Here is a 15,967-nt window from a genome sequence, read left to right on the forward strand (position 1 = left end):
CCAAGACCAGTGAGAGCATGCCCCGCAGCCCAGTGCCTTGGCAGAATTGCCATAGAAGTGGGAGAACTCCCCCCCCCCCCCATGTGGACTGGATGTGACAACTCGCGTCTTGCAATGTGGTTTGTTTGATGACTTGCTTTGCAGCGTTTGTATGTGCTGTGGGTTCAGAGATGAGTTTATCCACTGAGAGCAAGGCTGCCTACTTAGCAAAGGGATTTTGGATAGCAATCTTTGAAACTGGGCAGCTTACTTTACAAATTTAACATGGAAAACAGAAAATCCCCGTTTGGGCTGATTACTAACTACTTACTTGGACAAAAAATTGCCCAATTGCAACGTTTAATACAGGAGTAACTGACTACGGGGTGAATAAAGCCTTCCGCAAGTTTGTGGAACATGCACAGATTTTCAAGGATTGGGTTTTATTTTCCGTTATGCGTTTACACTCCAATGATTAGGAAAAATTTGCTTTTTCAGTCCCTACTATAAGCAAACGTGTGCTCCCACAAGGCATAAAAAAGTCACCAACTATGTGCCAGGCTTATGTAGCCTAGACGCTTGCTCCAGTATGAAAAACGCTTCTTGATCTAATCTTTTATCATTATATGGATGAGAATTTAATTACAGAAAAACTTGGACATTGAAAGTTTGAGTCATGAGTTACCAGTGCAAAGGATTAGAGATTACTGTGTTTTGTGGCAGTGTGAGCTACTACACAGACAGAGGAACGCAGCATTAGACTGCCCCGTGAAATCAAACTGGACAACAGCTCAGAATATATGGCATGAACGTTGCCTATGTTATAGGGACACCACATTTGCCTACAGGCAAAGCCATGGTAGAACATATGAATCAAACTCTCACAAAGCTCTTTACATTTTGAACTGTTTGTGTCTGCCACATTTGGTACCTCCAATGATGAATGTCAAATGATATTAAGAATGAAGTTACAGGTACTAACTTGGGAAGGAGATCTGCCTGTGTCATTACAGATACAGGAGCCAAGCGGATAAAGCCGTGGATCCAGAAGAACTCAAGCTTGCATGAACCAGGACGAGATCCTGATCCCAGTAACTGAAATCAAGTGTTCCAAGTGCAACCACAGTGGACTATGAACTTTGCTGTGAGATATTTTGAATGAGCTGACAGTCTTTGAAAAATACATGTGTTTGTGCTAAATGAAAATTAGTGAAATAGTGATTTCTGAACAGCCTAAGGTCACAGATTGCAATCAGTACCTGCAGGAAAACATGAGGCTGATGTTATCTGCACTTCTGACACTCCTGATTGGCAAAACAAACAAATGCAACAGCAAAGGTATCAAGGCACTTACAGTTGGTTTCATGACTGGGGAATTTCAGGATGGATATTGTCAATGGTCAAATTTGGATTATTGGATTTGGTAATTATGGTACTTGTCTTACATTTACCGTCATGTTTATTGAGCTTTCTGCAAAGGGCCCTTGCAGAGACCTCAAAAAGCAGTTTTTGTAACACAGATACTAAAAGGAAAAAATTGGCAAGGAGGTCAGTGGGCCTGCCGGCGGCCTGGCTCTCCTCACAGAAGACAATATCCTTGAATTCCCGTAAGACAGGAAAATTACTCATGCTGAGAGGTATTTGGTAATTACATTCTCAAATAGAATGTAGACATTCTATTTGAAGACATTCTACCTTGAAGACAGAGGTACACACTGCTTCAACCCAAGAAGGAGTTGTAGGAAAGTATTTGGAAGTAAGTGAACATGTCCTGAAACAGCCATAATAAGATGGCCAAACACAGCAGGTGTGCAGATAACTTTTAGACATCAGAGGTAAACTAATTACGATTAGCTATAAGATATGCTTCTCAAAACTTGTTATAAGTACTAATTAATCTCTTTGGTGTGAGCAGTATGTATAGCCAATTATCAGGTTTTAGCTTGCCACGTTTTATAGTATGGCTTTCTGTTTATGGGATGGTTTTTTAGATTTAGTTAAACAAGGGCTTCTGTGTTCGTCAGTTATTTTTCCCTTAGTATTGTTTTTGCCGTGTATGTCACAGTGTTTCTCTGGCAGGATGGATAATGCTCTTCACAAAAATCTGGCTGGTCCATAAACAAGAAGGGGGAATTGTAGTAATGCAGTTTGAGAGGAATGGTGGTTTTGGCCCATCCAGATTTATTTCTCACCCCCATATAATCAGACCTGGGGAAGCTAACAGAGACATGTCAACAGGAGAGCAGATGTCTGAGAACAGGAGCTTGTCAGAAACTCCACGAGATAACAAACTGCAACTGCCTTAAAGAGGAACAAAGTGACTGTGCAGCCTCAACCAATTCTTAGCAATAGTGAGACACATGAACAGAGCATCTAACCAATAGCAATGTAATGTAACTCGTATACTGATATGGAAACTTATATAAGCTCTGTGTGTGTTTCAATGAAGGAGCTCACTTGACCATATTGATCAGAGTTGAGTCCGCAAAACATTGTCCCTGGCAAATCAGCACTGGCCCCTGGGGTAGCAGCTGCTGCTGCCTTAAAGAAACTAACAAACTTAGGCTGTTGGCTGAGTGAACAAACCAATGCTCCATCTCTTGCTCTTAGTGGCCTGCTTGTTAATGTAGATAGTGTGAGACATGCTACTATGCAAAACAGAGCTGCTGTTGATTTTTTGCTGATTGCACACGGCCACGGTTGTGAAGATTTTGAGGGCATGAATGACCATTCCCAGTCCATCCACAAAGGGATTCATACTGTTACTTATTGCTATTGTAGTAAGGCTTTGTTGCTTAAGCTGTATATTATCTTTGGCTTTTAATCATTATACTTTTAATTATAATAGGACGCATAGCATATAGATGTGTTATAGGAGGAACTGAAAAGGCAACTAACCAGGCGCTGCTTGTACAAAAAGGAAAAGGGGGAATTGTTGCAGAACGGCTTGAGAAGCAAGGCCATGAGCCTGTGGAGCAGTTGTCCAAGCAGTCCCCTGTGTAGCTTAGTAAGACCAGGCCCCACGCCTTCTTGGTGAGAACAGAAGGGTCAACGACCGGTCAGCATATTCTTGTGTATCATGGCATGGTCACAAGATTTGGGAGCAGGAGGTGTGATAAGGATTCAATGTTCCTGGGACTGAGAAGAAGACATGATTCCCAGGCTGCCAGAAGGGTGGAGTATGTAAATGTATTTTTAGTTAAGAACCAATTAAAATGCAATGTGTGACACATGGTAGGAATAGTATAAAAGGAAGTGTGTGCTTGCAATAAAGTTGAAGTTGCTTTATCAATCACATTGATTGGCAGCATTCTTCCCTCTCATCACGGCACAGCAGTAGATCCCAAGCAAGAGGACTGAGGGCAGAAATATGTTCCTGTCCTGAAACCATGCCAGTAGCCCAGTAGCAGCCCCAGTAACCTTGGGACTCATGTCTGTCCCTAACAAGAGATCGTTCCTAACAGTGCCTGACATCATCACCTGGGAAGGAATAACCACTGGAATCAGTACAGGCTGGGGGATGACCTGTTGGAGAGGACCTCTGAGGGGAAGGGAAGGACCTGGGGGTCCTGGTTGATGAGACATTGGCCATGAGCCAGCAGTGTGCCCTGGGGGCTGGAGCATCTCCCCTGTGAGGAAAGGCTGAGTGAGCTAGGACTATTCAGCCTTGAGAAAAGAAGGTTAAGAGGGGATCCTATTAATGTTTATAAGTATCTGAAGTGTAGGACACAGGAGAAAATTTTCAGCCTCCTTTCAATGGTCTGCAGGGGCAGAACAAGGGGCAATGGTTACAAGTTGGAGCACAGGAAGTTCCACACCAACATGCGGAAAGACTTTTTCACAGTGAGGGTGACAGAGCCCTGGGAGAGGCTGCCCAGGGGTGTTGTGAAGTGTCCCTCTCTGGAGATATTCAAGACCCCTCTGGATGCTGACTGGTGCAACCTGTCCTAGAGAACCCACTTTGGTTGGACCCAATGATCTCTTGAGGTCCCTTCCAACTGCTACGATTCTGTGACTCTGTGACTGACAGATTGTGAGGCAAGGGGATTGACTGATAGATAAACTGTGAAGTAAAGAGATTGAGTGATATATAGATACTGAGGTAAGCCGATAGATAGATAAACAGATTGTGAGGTAAGGAGATTGTGAGGTAAGAACATGGAGGTAATGACTGATAGATTATGAGGTAAGGGGATTGTGAGGTATGATGATGGTGAGGTAAGGGGATTATGAAGTCACAGGATTAATTGGCAGATAGATTGTGAGGTAAGGGGATTGACTGAGATAGATCGTGTGGTAAGGAGAGTAACTAATAGATTGTGATGTAAGAGGATTGCGAGGTAAAGGCATTGTGAGGTAAGGGGAATGTGAGGTAAGGGGATTGTGAGGTAAGGGGATTGTGAGGTAAGGGGATTGTGAGTTAAGGAGATTGATTCATAGGTAGACTGTCAGGTAAAGAGATTGACTGAGAAATAGATTGTGAGGTCAGGAGATTGATAGATAGTTTGTGAGGTAAGGAATTTGACAGATGTCAGCCTGACCTCGGTGCTGGGGAAGGTGATAGAACAAATCATCTTGAGTACCATCATGCAGCACATGCAGCACACTCAGGTGATCAGGTCCAGTCAGCATGGGTTTAGGAGAGGCAGATCGTGATGGACCAACCTGATCTCCTTCTATGACAAGGTGACCTGATGCTCAGTGGATGAGGGGAAGATTTCTGCCTTCAAAACTGTCTCCCACAGCATCCTGATGAAAAAACTAGCTGCTCATGGATTCGATGGGTACACTCTGTGCTGGGTTAGAAACTGGCTGGGCAGCCAGGCCCAAGGGGTTGTAGTGAACTGAGTTAAATCCAGCTGGCGGCAGGTCAAAAGGTGTGTTCTCCAGGACTCAGTGCTGGGACCTGTCCTCTTTAACATCTTTATTCATGATCTGGACAAAGGGATTGAGTGCACCCTCAGTAAGTTTGCAGATGACACCAAATTGTGCTGGAGTATTAATTTTCTGGACAACATGTAGGCTCTGAAGAGAGACCTGGACAGGCTGGATCAATGGGCAGAGGCCAATTGTATGAGGTTCTTGGGTTATTGTGGCCAAGTGCCAGGTCCTGCATTTTGATCAGAATAACCCCAGGCAACGCTACAGGCCTGGGTCACAGTGGTTGGAGAGTTCCCTGGACGAAAAGGATCTGGGGGTGTCCGTGGATACCTTGGCTGGACATGAGCCAGCACTGTGCCCAGGTGGCCAAAAAGGCCAACAGCATCCTGGCCTGGATCAGGAATAGCGTGACCAGTACGAGTAGGGAGTGATTGTTCCATTATCCTCAGCTCTGGTGAGGCTGCACCTCGAGTACTGTGTCTGGTTTTGGGCCCCTCACTGCAAGAAGGACACTGTGATGCTGGAGCGTGTCCAGAGAAGGGCAACGAAGCTGATGAAGGATTTGAAGCACAGGTCCCATGAGGAGCAGCTGAGGCAACTGGGGCATTTTAGCCTTGAGAAAAGGAGGCTGAGGGGGAGACCTTGCCGCTCTCTACAACCACCTGCAAGGAGGAATGTAGAGAGGTGAGAGCCAGTGTCTCGTCTCAGGTAACATGTGATAAGATGAGAGGGAATGGTTTCAAATTGCACCAGGGGAGGTTTAGGTTGGATATCAGGAAGAATTTCATTACTGAAATATTAGTCAAGTATTGGAACAGGCTGCCCAGGAAAGTTGTGGAGTCACCATCCCTGGAGGGATTTAAAAGGTTCCAACAGATGTTGTGCTTGAGGATATGGCCTAGAGGTGGACTAGGCAGGGGTAGGCTTTGGTTGGACTCAGTGATTGTTAAGGCCTCTGTGATTCTATGATTCTATGGTACAGTTCCAGGAAATTCCTGTTCTGTCATGGTGGGAAAGCACTGTCATTTCAGAAATATAGTTGAGTGGTTCTGCTGTTGCACATGTGCTTGTAAAATTTTTATAAATGTCAGGGGCAAAAACAAGGAAGAAAAAGTTTTGCCCCTTTCCAGGCAGACACGATGGAAAGAGAGCGCAGCTCATCATTACGCAGGGTCTGGGTCACACAAGACCAGGAGATACTGCATTAGCAATGGGATGAAGCTGGTCCGTGTTATTAAAGCTGAGACAAACTAGGACGGGAAAAAAAAACCCAAACCCAAAAGCTAAAAGCCCTACTAAATACAGACTGGTCCTAACATGAGTTACATGGCCAGTGATACGCAGAGTGAGCAGTTTGTTGCTGCTTAGAGACATCCAGTCATCACTTTCCAAACGGCATCATTGAGCTCCTGGTTCCTCATGTTGTAGATGGGAAATTTTAATTCTGGAGGAACCACTGATTAAAAATTGTCACTACCAGGTGCAAATGATGGAGAGAAGCTTCAGGTAGGTGAACACAGCAGTGATGAGGGACAGGGAGACCACGGCCAGGTGAGGGAGGCAGGTGGAAAAGGCTTTGTGCCGTCCCTGCTGTGAGGGGATCCTCAGCACAGCCCTGAAGATCTGCACATAGGACACCACAATGAACACAAAACAACCAAAAGCTAGACATGCTCTGATTACAATTTCACTGAGGTAGGACTATGAGCGAGAGAACTTGAGGATCTGGGAGATTTCTCAGCAGAACTGGTCACAGGCATTGCCCTTGCAGAGGGGCAGTGACAATGTATTGGCTGTGGGGAGCAGAGCACTGTGAATCACAACACTGTGACAGTATTTTTAAGAAGGGAAATAAAACCCAGCAGCTGCTTTTTGCCACCAGAGAAAGGAGTGAGAAAGGGTAAGAGATATTTCAGACAACCTGGTTGGTGATGTAGGGGGAGAAGGTCCTCCAAGCCTCATTGCAGAGATTCCCCTGCAGCCTGTGGAGAAGTCCATGGTGAATGAGGCTGTTGCCACACAGCCCATGTTGGATGATGTGGAATGGTGATTCTACCTGCAGACTCTAGAGATCCCCAGGGTTGAGCATGTGAGGACACTGAAGGAGGCTGTGACCTCATAGGAAGCCTGTGCTGGAGCAGGTTACCTGGCAGGGCTGTGGAGGATCCATGCTGGAGCAGTCTGTGATGATCTGAAGTTATGTTTGAAGGATTCATGTTGGAGGGGTTCATGGAGGACTGTCTCCTGTGAGTGGAACCCAATGCTGCAGCAAGGGGAGACTGTGAGGAGTGCTCCCCCTGACCAGGAAGGAGCAGCTGAGATGATGTGTGATGAATAGACCCCAACCCCCATTCCCTGTCCTCCAGTGCCACTCAGTCGGAGACAGTAGAGTGTTCAAGAGTGAAGTGGCCCCTGGGATATGAAGGGAGGGTTGTAGGTGGGTGTTTAAAATTTCATTTCTTTAGGGTTTTTTCTCATTTCTCTGCTCTCTTTGGATTGAGTAATGAATTAGATTGATTTTATTGTTGGTGTCAAGTCTGTATTGCCAGTGAGAGTAACAGCTGCATGATCTCCCCCTGTGCTTTCTCCCTGCATGATTTCTCCCTGTCCTGATCATTCTGCTCCCAGGCAGAATGATCTCAGAGATGAGGTCATAGAATGATCCCCATGAGGCCTGAGACACCAGGAGTGAGTCTACAAGAACTGCTCTTCTCTTGCTGAGCTGGGCCAGGCTCCTGGGATGGAGGGAGCTCATGGCAACCCAGCAGCACTGCAGAGAGACAGCTCTGCCCAGGAGCAGCTCCTCTGCCAAGCACACAGGGCTGGGGACACTGCCTGTAGGCACCGAGGGGAGACCTGTGAGGCTGAGAGAGCTGATGGATGCTGAGAGCTCTGGAGGAGAAAGGTAAAGAGACTTTGCTTTGAATTCTCTGTTCTTGGTGACTGGGTGGAAGAGAGAGCTGAACTTTTCTCAATAACTTTGCAGAAGGCAGCGCAAACTCACTGGTCACTAGGACTTGTCTGAGCTTCTCCTGAGCCCTGCACACACAGAGGATCCCCGGGGCAGTGCCCTGATGCCAGGAGGGGTCTGCAGAGCAGAGCTGAGCACAGGCCATGTTGGATGAGACATGTGAGCACAGAGCAGGAGGTGAAATGGGCAAAAAGAAGTAGACCCAATGACAGCTCCAGGCAGCAGGGACATTGTCAGGGAGAGAGAAGGAGCTTCTATCAGACCTGCTGTGGCAATGGGGATTTGGTACCTCCTGAAATCCCCCGCAGTGCTGATGCTTTCCCTCAGAGATTCCCTGGTTTCTTCCACACAGCACAGGCTCTGCACCCAGAGTTCCAGGGTTTCATACTGAGTCTTCTACTTGGCAGCCCAACAACAGTGACGAGAAACCTCTGAGTTCTTTTCTGTATGCCCCTGTGCATCCAGCCTTGGCTGCAGCATTTTTCGTTGTGTCCCCTCCTGTCCTTGCTGCCTTTGCCCCACCATTTCCAAAGCTCCAAAGCTCTGCTCTGCCCTCAGGTGAAATTGGAGTGACAGTGCTGAAAAGCTCATTCCTATCCACAGGGGATTTAATCTGTGATCAGGCCATCCTTCTGTTTACTGACTGCTGCCAGGCAGGACTGAGTTCTCCAGAGCCACAGCTGACCCTGCTCCCAGCAGTGGCACGCTCAAGCCAGCACAAAGCAGACCTTCAAATAATCAGTGTTAATTGGAAGAGGATTTCCTAAAGAAAAGTAAACTGTCACTGCATTCGTTCCTCTTTGACAGGTCTCCACACTTGATGGCAGCAGATGTCCAACAGCAGCAGCTCCATCAGCCAGTTCATCCTCCTGCCCTTTGCAGACACACGGGAGCTGCAGCTCCTGCACTTCTGCCTCTTCATGGGCACCTACCTGGCTGCTCTCCTGGCCAATGGCCTCATCATCATCACCATAGCCTGTGACCACCACCTCCACACCCCCATGTACTTCTTCCTCCTCAACCTCGCTGTTACTGACCTTGGCTGCATCTCCATCAGTGTTCCCAAAGCCATGGCCAATTCCTTGTGGGACACCAGGGCCATTTCCTACACAGCATGTGTGGCTCAAATATTTTTCTTTGTATTTTTGCTCTCATCAGAGTTTTCCCTTCTGACTGTCATGGCCTATGACCGCTACGTTGCCATCTGCCACCCCCTGCACTACGGGACCCTCCTGGGCAGCAGAGCTTGTGTCCACATGGCAGCAGCTGCCTGGGCCAGTGGGTTTCTCTATTCTGTGATGAACACGGCCAATACATTTTCCCTGCCCCTCTGCCATGGCAATGCCCTTGACCAGTTCTTCTGTGAAATCCCCCAGATTTTCAAGTTCTCCTGCTCAGATGCCTACCTCAGGGAAATTGGAGTCACCATGGTTGGATGCTGCTTATCTTTTGGGTGTTTTGTGTTCATTGTGGTGTCCTATGTGCAGATCTTCAGGGCTGTGCTGAGGATCCCCTCGCAGCAGGGACGGCACAAAGCCTTTTCCATGTGCCTCCCTCACCTGGCCGTTGTGTCCTTGTTTGTGAGCACTGGTGTGTTTGCCTACCTGAAGCCCCCCTCCATCTCCTCCCCATTTCTGGACCTGTTAGTGGCATTTCTTTACTCAGTGTTTCCACCAGCAGTGAACCCCCTCATCTACAGCATGAGGAACCAGGAGCTCAAGGATGCTGTGTGGAAACTGAGCACTGGATGTTTCTACACAGCAACAAAATGCTCATTGTTTGCATATCACTTGCAATGGATCTCACATTAGGACCAATCTCTACTTTGTAGCTTTTTGGTGGTTGTGGTTTTTTTCCTTCCTGTTTATGTAAGCTATGTTAACATGGTCCATATTTATCCCATATTTCTAATAAAGTATCTCCAGGTCTTTTGTGACCCGGACACTGCATAATGATGAGCTGTGCTCTCTTTACATCCTGTCGGCCTAGAAAATATTTTTGGTTTGTTTTGGTTTTTTTCTTATATTTCTGAAATATTTACAAGCACATCTTCATGAGCTGAACCACTTGATTAATTGTCTGGAATGGCAATGCTTTCCCACCAAGACAGAACTGAAATATCCTGGAAGAGTACCATAGAACAAAAGAATCACATTGGTTGGAGACCTTTATGGTCACTGAGACCAACCACAGCCTAACCCTGCCTAGTCTACATTTAGACCATGTTCTCAAGTATAACATCTACACACCTTTTAAACATCTCTAGGGATTGTGAGTCCACCACTTCCCTGGGCAGCCTGTTCCAATACCTGACTATCTTTTCAGTCGTTGCAGTTTTACATTGCTGGGTTCTGGTGGAAAAGGGAGAATCACATAGAGCAGGGAAAAAATGCAAGCAGCTGCATTTTTCCCCCAGAGAAGGGAGTGAGAAGATGTAATGAGCTGTGCCGACACCAAGGCCAGGGAAGGGCGGGAGGAGGCACCCCAAGTGCTGCAGAGAACGATGCCCATGTAGCCTGTGGAGAAACCCAGGGTGGAGTGGGTGTCCCCCCACAGCCCATGGAAAAGGCCCAGACCCCACCTGCAGCCCCTGGAGAGGCCCCAGGCTGGAGCAAAACGAGACAGACAGGAGATGCTGTGACCCACATTGGATCAATCTCCTCCCAGCACTGGCAGACCATGGAGAGAGACAGAGACACAGAGCTGAGCAAGGGTGAGATTTGCACTGGAACAGGATTTCTGGGGGGAGGCTGGTAACCCCATAGAAGACTGGGACTGAGAGATACTGTGATTTATTACTGCCTACCATAGCAGTGACCCACGCTGGGGCAGCTGGTGAAGAGCTGAAACCCTGTGTGAAAGTTGTCATGTTGGAGAAGTTCATGAAGGACTGTCTGCCCTGGGTGGGACCCCACGGTGAAACAGGGGAAGGGGGTGAGGAATGAATGACACTCCCCCCCCCCACCCCCCCGGCAAGAAAGAAGGAAACCAACTTGCAAGGGATTGACTGAAGCCCCCATCTCCTAGTCCCTGGCTCTCCCATGCACCATGGGGGCAGGGAGAAGGGAGCAGAATCATAACTAAAGGGCAGACTGCTAAGAAGGGAGGGGTGGGGGGAAGGTGCTTTAAGATCTGGTCCCGTTGTTTTAAGATCTGGTCACGCTTCTCATCACCCGACTCTGGTGTCACTGGGTGTGCAGTGCAGTGTAAGAAACTGGAGAGTTTTCCATCCTTCACTCTGTTGAGTCTGTTTAGCCCAGGTCATTCATTACAGGATGATCTCTCCCTGTCTTTATCTTGACTTTGGAGCCTCTTAGTATCTATTTTCTCCCCTGTCCAAATAAAAAGGGGAGGGATAGATGGACTTTGGTGGGCATCTGACCTCCAGCCAGGCCTAAAACACTATACCCACACAAGTCATATGCCTTCTCTTGGCATCAAAGCTAATCCAGCACCAATGAAACCACAACGTCAAGTAAAGGTACACACTCCTGCCCTATCCACCACTCAGGCAAAGGTGACTGACGTGTCCCCATTCCTGACTTGTCAGGTATTTTGGCACCACTGACATCACAAGGACATTCACAAGATATCTGTCAGTTCCTAGCCAATCAAACATCCAGCTACCAGTAGCCTCAGAAGGACCTATACTGTCCACAAGCCTGGTCCTAGACTCAGGCTAGAGATATTTCCTCAGAACCCACACAGCCTCTTGGTCTTTTCCCAGCCTATCAACTATTCAGGAAGTAATGATACTCTCTACACAAGTTTTGAGCTTTGTCTGACCTACAGGCTACTTGGGAACCACTGACATCACAACAGAGACCATCTGCCTTCTCTTGTCCTGTCAACTGTTCCAGAATCAGTGACCTCACAGCAACCTCCACTGTCCACAGCCTGCTCCAGATCTGTCAGTATGACCTCACAAGCACGTATTCCCCTATTGGCCAAGGACACATTGTTGAGATACTCAGTTTCCAGTGACCTCACAAGCATCTACCAAATCCATGAGGCTACTCTCCACATGTTTGAAGTACTCCATCCTCAGACCTCTCAGGGCTCAATCTGCAGCCTGTTTAAGTGGGGGACCCGGATGGCTTTGTGTTTCTTTTCACCTTTAAACATTTATTCTTCATTAAATTAAACCTTATTAAAGCAGGTTTGATCCATTGCATACCTAAGTGTCCTGGTTTCAGCTAGGATGGAGTTAATTTCTTTTCTTATAGTGGATGGAATTCCGTGTTTAGGAATTAGGATGAGAGCAGTGCTGAGAGCACCCTGATGTTTCCAGTTGTTGCCAAGTAATCAAGGACTTTTCAGTTATTCATATTTCCCTACTAATGAGAAAGGAGGGGACGCAGCAAGGACAAGTGACCAGAACTGGCCAAAGGGGGTATTCCATACGCATTCTGTCATGCTCAGCATAAAAGCAAGGGCTGGTCGGAGGAGGCAGCTCCAGGACGTGCAGTTTTAGGGACGGTCCAGTTTTCGGGATAGCTCTGGGCTGCACAGCTGTCACAGATGGGATAGATCAGAGGGATGCGCTTCACTCTTAAGGGAGAGGCAATAATATGTTTATGGATATAAAACAAAAGGCTGTAACGGTGTTTGGTAATAAAAGCTACAATAATTAAGATTCAATGGTAAGGTAAACTTGATTAGTTAGTGCACAGAGAACAGGGTCAGATGAATCTATCAGGGAGACCCTCCCGTTGAGTCACGAGGTTCTGAAAGAATCCCCTTGCTTTCTAAACTCCTGCTCAGAGAGGAGCTGAGGTGCGGCTGGATTCAGTCTTAGTGCCAGACTTGGTCAATGGTTTATGTCTAAAGGATTATATGTAGAATCAATCCTTTCTATTTCTTAGCCAAGATCACAAATGTTAGTGCACTTATTCCCCGCTCACTTACCCGTGATCTGTTGCGGATCTGTCGCGGCAAGGATTCTCTCGACCTCGAGGAGTCACCTTGAGAGGCGTCACTTTGAAGGGGAGACCAAAGAGAACTCAAAGGGCTCTTGGACTGCTCACTACTTATGCAGTAAGATGATTGGCTCATAGTCATATTTACATACCACCTGTGGACAGTGGACACTGACCAGTGCCCGGGTGGGCACATTAGCATAGATAACCCTTGGCTATTGTGTTGTTATCTGTCTTCCTGGACTGTGAGACAGATGCAGAAATCACAATCAACGCCAATGGTTACCAATCAATCCATATAAACAGGAAAAAGTCAGGAAAACTCGGGGGCAATGGGGGAAGCATACCGTCACAGGGTATCAGGAGCGTAGTTTTCACAGTCCCTCTGTTGCTTCCCATTGCCCAGCCTGGGTTGGCTGCCAGTGTTGGGACTCCCTCCCTCCCTGTGGATCTAAAATCATTCTGACCTCTAACTTTAACCTGGGTGATTAGAAAGCTTAGGGATCTTTCTTACATGAGGTCATTTGGATTGTTTTTGAAACTATGGGCTTTCATCAAAGATGCAAGCATCATATGTCAGTGGCTTGTCTTTAACAGGAAATCCTGGTGCCCGAGGCCTGCCAGTTTGGTCAGTGGGAGCCAAAGGGTGCGACATCCAGTGACAGCAGTTATCCCACCTTGGAGAACTGGAACAACCTCGGATATGAGCCACGACAGCTTCTCTCAGATTGATGATTCAGTGGGAAGAAATGTTTCTTGCCTTGGTAATGTTATTGGTCACAGTCGCGAAGAACTTAGCTACACAGAGCAGAGAAGCAGGCACTTCTTTTATTCCAGTGCTGGGGAACACAGGGGATCGCTGCACCAAAGACCTGTTCACCCACAGGGACAACACAACACATTTACACCAGTTGTTAGCACTGTTCAAAGTTGCACAGAATGCTGGCTTCCTAATTCTACCTTTGCAATGACTGGCTTCCAGTTATCTCACTTGATCTATATTCCTACTCTAGGGAAATGGTTGGTTCACTTCACTGACTTCTTTGCCTACAAAGAGGGGAGGGTTACTGTTGTTGGCATAGGGATGCTCTTTCCTGGAAGTCATTATCATGTGCAAATGTCCCCAGCGCACGTGGAGTGATGCTGAGCGGGTTCCTCTGGTGGCCGTCGATACTCTTCCTCACTGTGTCCCAGGACTGAACCCCATTCCTGCGTGTGGAAAATGCTGGGAAATGTTCTTTTGCAAATTGAAAAGGGTTATTGTATTTTCTGTAGAAGAATTTAGGATATAGAGAAACTCTTGGTTAACTGAGCAAAACTGGACTTTATTGGTGTACACAGCTGTAGCAACAATAGAAACCAGCCACAACCAAAACCAAAACCAAAATAACAAGAGCTCCTAACAATGCGTAGAATTCTATCATACGGCATCGTTCACACATCGCCACGGCATCTGCAACCCTGCGAGGAGAGGCAGGGGTCCTCTGCCTAGAAGTAAAGCAATAACAGAACAGGAAAACCTTGATTCTTTCTAAACCAACCATCTGAGTTTGAAGAGACCTCTCAGTCTCAGTAACACCCACCTCTCTGGTTGCTCCGGGAGGTGAAACCGCACATGTCGGGTAGGATGTGATGACCTGAAAGTCTAATGGAAAGGGAACAATACACCACTATGGCCATAGTAAGGACATTGTCCCTACTGCCTGGCTATAGTGCTGGAGAAAGGAAACCTTACCACTCCTGGAGTTGAAGGATGAGGTTCGGGGGAGGGATTTGGGGTCTCCTCTTCACCAACGCCAGCCATTTTCTGCTGCTCCAGTGCTGGTTCACCTAACTGTGTGCTCTTGGAAATGCACATGCGCAGTTTTCCCTCACCACAGAAAGTACTAGAAAAGGAAGCTCACGCATGTGTGGATCCAGTGAAGCCAGTAGCTCCGCCATGATGATGGCGCATGACAAAAAAGAAGACTCCAGCCGGTTTTGACCAGGCCTGGAGACCCACCTAAAGCTTAATTTGCTAAGTAATGGGTGATGGGGTGGGAAAGCTGTGGACTGCCTGCATTGCATGTTCCAAAGCTGATCGGTTTTGCATTTCCAAAATCACAACAAACAAGGGAATGTATTCATTTGATGGTACCAATTTATGATGCATTTTTAATTTTGTTAACTTTTGCTTCATGTGTCCTTGTGATCCTCACACATATTCATCTTGTAAATGTTCATTTGAAGTATCATTGTTTTGTTTTCCTCCAGCCCCTGAACTACAAGGGACAGCAATAGAACGTGATTGGGGTTTTTGCAATGGGACAAATTCAAATTGTTAATTAATGTCTATCGAATGTTCACAGTTCTTATTGATCATTGCAAATGCAATTTGAAAATTGTTAATTGTTTGAATGTTTTGATTGTAGCTACAGAGCTATTGTGCACAAACCTTTCCTTCCTCCTCTATCCATCATGGAGTACTATCTCTAAGACGGCAATGTTGAGCCATGGGGTAGTGTGACATACCATGTCCCTCAACGAATGCCTGTACCAGTGGACTTATGCCTCAACATTGCTGAAATGATGCGTTAAGACGCTTGTAAAGGGTTAAGGAAGACTTGCTAACAGGATAGCTTGAAGTGCCACAGTGGTGACCTCCCATAAACAATGCCTCGCTTGAACAGCTCTGCCTCACTGATAAAGAAGAAACATCAATTGGGACGTAAGTTTGAGTCTAACACCGTATTTTAGGTAAATTACATACTCAAGGACTATGTGTTCTGTGGAAATAAAATGACTTCTTTGACAAGTTCTAGTACCCCCCTCCTCATCTGTTTGATGAATTCCTTGCTTGTCTCTAATTGGTCACAAATGCAGGCAAAGCATTTCATCGTAACTAGTTCAAGCTCCCCCTTGTCCTTGCAGGTACACAAAACCTGCTGAAACCAAACTTGTGGTTTGGATCAGAGTCAAGGGGTAACTGAGTCTGCACAAGACAGAAGGTTACTTGCGGTGACGAAGAGGAGCCATCCGACTTCATCCCCACGACCCTCAACAACCATCACCCAACAGCAGTGTGCAGGCGCAGTGGGGAGGAGTTGATGGAAATCACTTCTTGGAACTCATTTTAATACGAAGCGGGACAGGTTATGAATATGTACAGGGGTATGAGGTCACCTAATGAATAAGTATAATTGAACTGTATATAACCAAGAAGAACTGCCACGTTAGT

Source organism: Gallinula chloropus (assembly GCF_964237585.1).
Source record: "Gallinula chloropus genome assembly, chromosome: 21".
Taxonomy (NCBI): domain Eukaryota; kingdom Metazoa; phylum Chordata; class Aves; order Gruiformes; family Rallidae; genus Gallinula; species Gallinula chloropus.